This window comes from Gracilinanus agilis, chromosome 5 (assembly GCF_016433145.1).
Source record: "Gracilinanus agilis isolate LMUSP501 chromosome 5, AgileGrace, whole genome shotgun sequence".
Taxonomy (NCBI): Eukaryota; Metazoa; Chordata; class Mammalia; order Didelphimorphia; family Didelphidae; genus Gracilinanus; species Gracilinanus agilis.
In genome coordinates, this window is record NC_058134.1 from 14377325 (window position 1) to 14385873 (window position 8549).

At 41.6% G+C, this 8549-nt stretch overlaps 1 pseudogene; it reads right to left on the bottom strand.

Annotated features, from left to right (window-relative positions):
- LOC123249723 overlaps nt 1-5623 on the bottom strand; it is an 18863-nt pseudogene extending 13240 nt beyond the window's left edge.
- Nucleotides 5624-8549: the final 2926 nt, after the last annotated feature.

Below are 8549 nucleotides of genomic sequence, written 5' to 3' on the forward strand. Positions count from 1 at the left end.
CTCCCCACTCCCCTGCTCCCCTTAGTTTATCCCTTCTAACTTTCTCAGAAGGGTTAGATAAGAGTTTTATGTCCCAATGGATAGTATAGCTACTCTTCCCTCTCCGGGTTGATTACTCTGAGGGTAAGGTTTGATTATCACCTCTTAATGCTCTCTTCCTCTCCTTCTTATAATAGTATTTGTCCCCTCTCCCTCCCATGCCCTCTTTGTGTGTAATAGAATATCCTATTTTTCTTATTCACTCATGTTTCTCTTGGTGTCCCCTGCTATTCACCCCCTCTTTCCCATCCCCCATGTCATCTTAGATTATTTAGTGTTCCACCCTCATCCTGTGAATTATTCTTCTGATTACTATAATAGTGAATACTATAATAGTGAATAGAGTTCACTACAGAGAATTATACATAACATTTCTCTACATAGGAATACAGATAATTAGATCTCACTGAGGCCCTTAAAAAGGCAAATTTAAAAATTATAAGTTTTCTTTCTTTCCCCTCTGTATCTTATTTACCTTTTCAGGTTTCTCTCGATTTTTGTGGTTGGATATCAAACTTTCCATTTAGCCCTGGTCTTTTCTGTGCAAATACCTGGAATTCTTCAATTTTGTTGAATGCCCATACTTTCCCCTGGAAATATATAGTCAATTTTGATGGGTAGTTGATCCGTGGTTGCAGGCCCAGCTCTCTTGCCTTTCTGAATATCGTATTCCAAGCCTTGCTATCTTTTAGCGTGGAGGCTGCCAGATCCTGTGTGATCCTGACTGGTGCTCCTTGATATTTGAATTGTTTCTTTCTGGCTTTTTGTAAGATTTTTTCTTTTGCTTGGAAACTCTTGAATTTGGCAATTACATTTCTGGGTGTTTTCTTATCTGGATCGAATGTCACAGGTGTTCTATGAATCCTTTCAATGTCTATATTGCCCTCTTGTTGTAGGACTTCAGGGCAATTTTGCTGAATTTTTTCTGTTAGTATGGAGTCCAGGTTTCTATTAATTTCTGGTTTTTCTGGAAGACCAATTATTCTCAAATTGTCTCTTCTAGACCGGTTTTCTTGGTCTGTCACTCTCTCATTGAGATATTTCATGTTTCCTTCTATTTTTTCAGTCTTTTGACTTTGTTTTATTTGTTCTTGTTGTCTTGAGAGATCATTAGCTTCTAATTGCTCAATTCTAGGCTTTAGGGATTGGTTTTCGGCTATAATCTTCTGGTTTTTGGCCATAATCTTCTGGTATTCCTTTTCAATCTGGTCATTTCTGGTGTTCAATTTGCTTATCAGTTCATTTGGTTTCTGAGCCTCACTTTCCAATTGCAAGATTCTAACTTTTAAACTGTTATTTTCTTGCCAGAGCTCTTCCATTTTCCTCATAGTCTCAGTTTTGAACTCTTCCATAGCTTGTGAGGAGTTTTCCTTATTTGAGGAGGGTCCAGATGCTTGTTTGTTCTCCTCCTCTGTTTGCTCGGTTGTCTGGATTTTCTCTGTGTAAAAGTTGTCGAGTGTTAAAGACTTCTTTTTCTTGTTGTTAATCTTTCTCTTCTGAACTTCCTGAGACTGGGTAGCCATCGTTAGCCCAGCAGCTTCTCAGGTTTATCCTTGAGCTCAGGGTCTGTCCGCAGTCTTTTGGCTCCTGAGGTCTGAGTTCTGGTTTTTTCCAAGGTCAAGCCCCCTGGTGGACCCCCTTGCTTGATCCTCTGCCGGAGGTTTCTTTACAAGTCTCAGGGCGCTGCTTCCACAGTCGTATACCCGTCTGCACTGGTTCCCCACTCAGGGTTTCAGAGCTTTAGCTAGTGGCTGTGTCTGCCTCCACCCACGCCTCCGCCCGTGCCTGTGCCCTGAGCCCGCGCTCTGCGCCCTGCGTCCGCTCTCTGCAGCCTGCTCCCGCGCTCAGATTTTGTGTGCGTTCGTTAGCTTTTTGGGGTCCTAAATCTTGCTGCTCTCAGGAACAGGCCCCGGGGCTGCCAATGACTCGATGGGTGCCCCAAACTTGCTCTATTTCTTTTTAGCTGGCTTCAGCGCTATAGGTGTTGTGTGTGGAGGGGGTGGGGGTGGGGTGGTTGCTCAGCCCGCGATTTAGTGAGAGCTGTTTCACCCCTTTATAGCATGGAAATGCCTTGATTCCACGTACCTTCCACACTGTGCCCTGTTGTGGGGTTCCTCCGTTCGTCTGGACTTGTTTTTATGTCCCCTTGAGGAGTTTTGTGTGTTTCGGTCAGGAGAGGTTAAGAGCTGCTTCTTACTCTGCCGCCATCTTAACCCGGAACTCTCCTCTTGTTTACTTTTTAATGCTTCTCTTGAGTCTTATTTTAGAAAGCCAAATTTTCTATTGATATCTGATCATTTCATTAGGAATGCTTGAATGTACTCTCATTAAATTTCCATTCTTTTTCTGAAGGATTATACTGTTTTACTAGGTAGGTTATTCTTTATTGTAATACTAGTTCCTTTGCTTTCTGGAATATTGTATTCCAAGCCTTCTATTCATTTAATATAATGACAGCTAAATCTTGTGTGATCCTGGCTATGCCTCTACAGTATTTGAAAGGTTTCTTTCTGTCTGCTCTCAGCATTTTCTGTTTGACTTGGAAGCTTTGACATTTGTCTATAATATTCCTGGGAGTTTTCATTCTGGAATATCTTTCAGGAGGTGGTATTTTCTTTTGATATCTATTTTGCCATCTGGTTCTAACATATCATAGCAGTTTTCTTTTATAATTTCTTGAACTATGATATCTAGGCCCTTTTTTAAAACCATGACTTTCAGGTAGTTTAAGAATTCCTAAATTATCTCTTTCCAATTCAGTTGGTACACAAGGTGAACTATTTCACAGTTTCTTCTATTTTTTCATTCTTTTGACTTTGTTTTATAAATTCTTGATGTCTCATTGAGTCATTAGCTTCTACTAGCCCAATTGCTGGAAGCCATCGAGGCTCTGATGTTTAGCATGGCTACTCACAAGCTCTGACAATCCAGCACGGCCAGTTGTCAGGAGGATGGAAATTCCACACTCAGTTTCCCCTATGTGATTCTTTTTACAGTGACATTCACTTGCATAGAAATTATTACAATTAATATCCTTATTTGGCTCCAAGGAGACACAGAAAAACAATACAGGTTCATGGCAAGAACAATCACAGCCACAGACTACCCACTATCCCAAAATAAACCCCTGTACAACCCCCTAGCGTATAGACATTTCCCCTAGAATCAGCCCAGCAAAAAACCAGCAATTAGTGAGTTAATGGAACTTTCTTAAGTTCCCAGGAAGAAAATACCTGGCCTGAGTTTGTTCTCAAACTCCCACAGACCAAAGAAACAGTGAAACACAAGGAAAATAAGGGAATGACAAATTAGCACAGAATCACCCTACCAGAACTGCATTCTTATTAACCCTATTATAGCAGAAAGAACAGCATGGGAACAAAATTTGGACCAGACTGATATTATTGTATCTTATTAGATGTAATCAACTACCATAACTATCTCCTTGATTGATAATGGGAATGAATAGTATACATGATTTAATTAGGTAAAATATAATTAACTATTATGCTTAGCTAGGAACTGATGTTCTAGTACCTTACACATGGCTGAAAAGAACAAGTTCCAACTAAGCCAGGCCATAATGAATAATTCTTGACAAGCTCGATTCTTTGTTTAACCATAGTAAGATAATTAGCAAATGCCAATCTTGTGATGTTTCAAAGGTTAATATGTGATTTTGAAAGTATGGGAAAACCAAAACCTGTATGAGATCATAAAGAAAAAAGGGTATAAAAATTAAAATCAGCGGATGGCACTAAAAGGAACAGCCTCTGCAATTTGACTTGCACTCTGGCTCGTTTTCACTCCATTCTTCGCCATGTCATCCCACCTCCAGAGACCCAACCAAGCGAAGAGCAGGCTCTTTGTACCCAATTATAATTTTTAGGAAATTGTTTTCTTCAGTGAGCTTTTGTACCACTTTTTTCATTTGGCCAAATCTGCTTTTTGAATTATTTTTGAAAATTTTGTGCCTCTTTTACTATTTGGCCAATTCTATTTTCAATATATTATGTTTTTTATTATTTTTGTGCTTTTTTAACTAAACTGTTGATTGTCTTTTTATAGTTTCCTTGCATTGTTCTCATTTCTTTCCCCAATTTACCCTCTACCACTCTTATTTGATCTTTTCATTTTTTGCACTTTATTTATCTCTTCTATGAGTTTGGGGTGGGGAGGTTGTAAACAATTTGCATTTTTCTTTGAGGTTTTACTTATACCTGTTTTCACATCATTGTCTTCTTCTGAGTTTATGTCTTGATATTCACTGTCACCACAGTAGCTTTTTATGGAAGGTTATTTTTTTGTTGTTTGCTCATTGTTCTTAACTTTGAACTTTATGTTAATATTATACTCTGCTCACGTCAAGAGAGTAGGACTCTGTCCTAAGCTTCAGGCTTTTTCATACTGATGTTTTCTGAGCTGGGGTGATCCAAAGAGAGGTGTGGTTACTTCTCTCCTGGCCTGTTCTCTGGTCCTTATTTAGGAAGAACTCCCAATTCCTTGCAACTACGGGTGCTATTGCTCATTGGGGACCCCACTCTCTTGTGATTTCAAGCATTCCTCTTCATCCTGCAACTGCAACCTGGAAATAGGTATAGACAATGGAACTGCCAAATGCTGCATGGTTCTATGCTCGGTGCTGGCCCAGGAGCCCCTTATAATCACTTTATGACTAGTTATCCAATCCCTTTATGATCTCTTGACCAAGAGCAACAGCTGCTGCTGCTGTTGATACCATATTCAAGGCTGGTGTTGCTGCCCTGAGTATTCCAGGCTAACCTTACCACATTGTCACAGACCTCTCTTTCTGACTCCCTAAGTTGTCTTGGGCTGGGAAAATAGCCCTCAGGCTTACCCTCAGGCTTTTGTTGAATGTGCATCTCCAGAATTCAATTTGAGGCATATTTAAAAGTTGTTTGGAGGACAATGTTGGGAGAGCTTGGCCGTAAAGCTTTAGCCTACCATCTTGGCTCTGCCCCAGTAAACATTTATTAAGCTCCTAGTAGGTACTAGGCATTGTCTAAGCACTTCACAAATATCTCATTTGACCCTCACAACATCCCTGTGCGGCAGGTGTTTTTATGATGTCCATTTTGCATATATGGAAACTGAGGCAGATAGAGGTTAAGTGATTTGCTAGCATCGCTAAACTAATAAGTATCTGAGGCTGGACTTGAACTCAGATCTTCCTGTATTCAAGCCCAGAGCTCTATTCACAGGACCACCTAACATCCAATAATAATAGCATCCCGTAACTTGCCCAGGCAGTCCTAGCAAGTGAGATCATAGATAGCCTTAGCAGTGTAGGAGTGTTCAAGGAGGACCCGCAGCTCCAGGCTCAGGGCCTGCTGAGCCCGTTTCGCAGCTGCTCATCCACCTTTCCCAGAAGCTGTGGGACATGCAGTAGCCACTACCCAGTAAACCATCTTGGCGGATGGGCTAAATCAGGTCGAGGGTAAGCAATGGGCCACAAACCCACTAGTGAGTGAGGGAGCATCTGCCCAAGCGTGTGACTATTTCTCTTGTTGGACTGCGTGGTGAGGACAGGTTGCTCCAGGGACCACGAAGGAGGCAGAATCATGCAGTGTACCTGGCCATCACCAGGTGCCCTGACTTTTGAATTGCCTCTGGACTGGGATGACTCTGGAAGAAACACTCAGACTGATAACTTTGTCCAATTCTGCCTCGCTTAAATCCAATTCATGCACAAATCAAAATATCACCCCGTGACATCATTAGTCCTCTTTAAAAATGAAGGACGAACAACAACAATAAGAGCACCTTACACACTTTAAAAACCTTAAATTTCTATAAAAATGCCACTTATTATTGATTCTGACTCTCTTAATCTTACATTATAAAATTCCTAGAGAAATAATGCACATTACCATTGATGAGATGAGCTCTTTGTACCTTCCGTGATCCTCGAACCTCATCTTCTGCTATTTTCTCCCAAAGAATGAACTGATCCAGATTTAGATTTGGAAAAGGCCTTCAGTCCATAAATGCAACACTTTCATTTTAAAGTTGAAGAAACTGAGGTCCAGGGAAATAAAGTAAGTTATGTCCAAAGTCACACCAGTATGACCGAGACAGGATTAGTACCCAGAGTCTCTGACTCCAAATGTGAATAGACATGCCATGGTGGATTTATGTTAAGATTTAGACAAGATTAAATAGAGTAAATTGACTGTAATCTGCTGGAGGACCTATGCATAATGATAAGGTCCATTAGATTATTGGGGGGAAAAAAAGGCAGCTAGGTGGCACAATGGATAGAGTATAAAGCCTGAAGTCAAGAAGGCATCTTCTGAAGTTCAAATCTGGCCTCAGATACTTACTAGCTGTGAGACCCTGGGTAAGTCACTTAACCCAATTTGCCTTTTAATAACTAACTAACTAACTAACTAACTAACTAAATAAATAAATAAATAAATAAATAAATGTGGGTTAGCTAAGTAGCACAGTGGATAAAGTGCCATGTCTGGATTTCGGAGGACCTGGGTCAAATCTGGTTTCAGACATGTCCCAGCTGTATGATCTTGGTCAAGAAACTTAACCCCAATAGCCTAGCCCTTGCCCTTCTGTCTTAGAGTTGTTACTAAAACAGAAAATAAGGGTTTTTTTTAAAAGAAAAGAAAAATAGTCTTGAGGCCAAGGAGAAAGCAAAATGAGTGAGGAGAGTTTGTTCCTTCAACAAGCTTAAATTTCAGCATTGGAAAGGACCTCAAAGGCCATTAAGTTCCATCTCTACAGAAATGAGAGTACTCCCTACAACACAGCCAACAAGTGGTCACCGAGCTTGACTGGAAGACCCCTAGTGATCCACTCTGCTTTAAGCAGCTCTACATAGTAGGAGATGTGTCTTTGCTTCAAGCTTCAATATGCCTCTTTGAAATTTCCGCCCTCAATCTGCCTTCTGGGACCAAAGAGAACTAGTCAAATCTGTTTGCCAGATGATAGCGCTTTGAATGCTTAAAGACAGCTTTGATGTCCTCCAAAACCCTCTCGACTCCGAGCCAAGTAGCTCTGGTTCTTTTGATGCTCACATTGCATAAATTCAAGACTCTTCATGATAATTAATCCATCAACCAACATTTATCAAGCAACTAATAAGTCCCAGGCACTCGGCTGACTTCTAGGACTCCAAAGACAAAAATGAAACAATACCTTCCCTTGAGGAGCTTACCTTCTATATTCCCTCAGAACAGACAGTACGTGTGTGTGTGTGTGTGTGTGTGTGTGTGTGTGTGTGTGTGTGTGTATACAGATATATTTAGAAAGACACAGAAAATAAATACAAAGCAATTGGTGAAGAGAGAGAGCACTCAGGAAAGGCCAGAGAGAAGGTGGTGCTTCAGTTGAGTCTCAAAAACATTAAGGTGAGGGAAGAGTCCATTTTAGAAGTGGTGATAGTGCGCGCCAAAGCAGAGATCTGAAAGACGAGAGCTGTGTGAGGAACAGCAAGATGACCAGTTGGGCTGACAATAGAGTCCGGTCAAAGGAGTGATACATAAGCAGCCTTGAAAGTTAGGTTGGGGCCAAGTTGTGGAGCCTTTTAAAGGCCTAACAGAGAGCACTGCTCTTCTTTCCCAAAGAGGAAACTATTAGAATTCATTGAAGAGGGGAGGGAGTTGCTGACAGATAAGTAAGGACCAAGAGTATGGATCACCCAGCAAGTGTGTCTATGGAGGACCTACCATGGGTGAGTCATCGCGGACGCCATGTTGGAGAGTGGAGTGAATAGGTTGTAGTACACAAGGTATAAGAAGAGCTCTCTGCACTGCTGATGGAGACGAGATAAATACCAGAAAGGGGAAATGATGATCGCACTATTAAATAACAGCCGAGGAAGGACCTAGCAGAGATGTCATACAGCTAAACAAGAGTAATTGCCAAATAGAGCACCCTCTGGGCTCACTCAGCCAACACCCACTGGCCATTGGGCCCCTTAGAAGAGGAGCTGCTAGCTCTCAGGCTAGCAGTAGGATAGGAAGGCCCAACTCTGGAACAGCAGGACCTCTTTTTTTTCCCCCCCTCTGGAGAGTGACTACATGGCTTCTCCTAGAACATGGTTCTCCCCAAGTATGCTTCTCTGCAGGATGGATCAGCTGCTCGATGGTTCCTTATACAGCAGGGAATCTAAGCTAAACAAGCTGATCTGTTGTATTCCTTGAGCTTGTCTGTGGATGGGCAGGTGCAGTCTCCATCCCTTTCAGCCTCAGGATCAGTGGGATGTTTCTGTGTTCTTTCAGTTGTTACAGTGCTCTTTTCAGGAGGTTTTTCCCAAAAGGCAGAGTCCCTTAGCCTTAGGATTGTCATAGGCTTCTCCCAAAATTCTACTCTCTCTGTCTCTCTCTGTCTCTCTCTGTCTCTCTCTGTCTCTCTCTGTCTCTGTTTCTCTGTCTCTGTTTCTCTGTCTCTGTTTCTCTGTTTCTCTGTCTCTGTTTCTCTCTCTCTCTCTCTCTCTCTCTCTCTCTCTCTCTCTCTCTCTCTCTCTCTCTCTC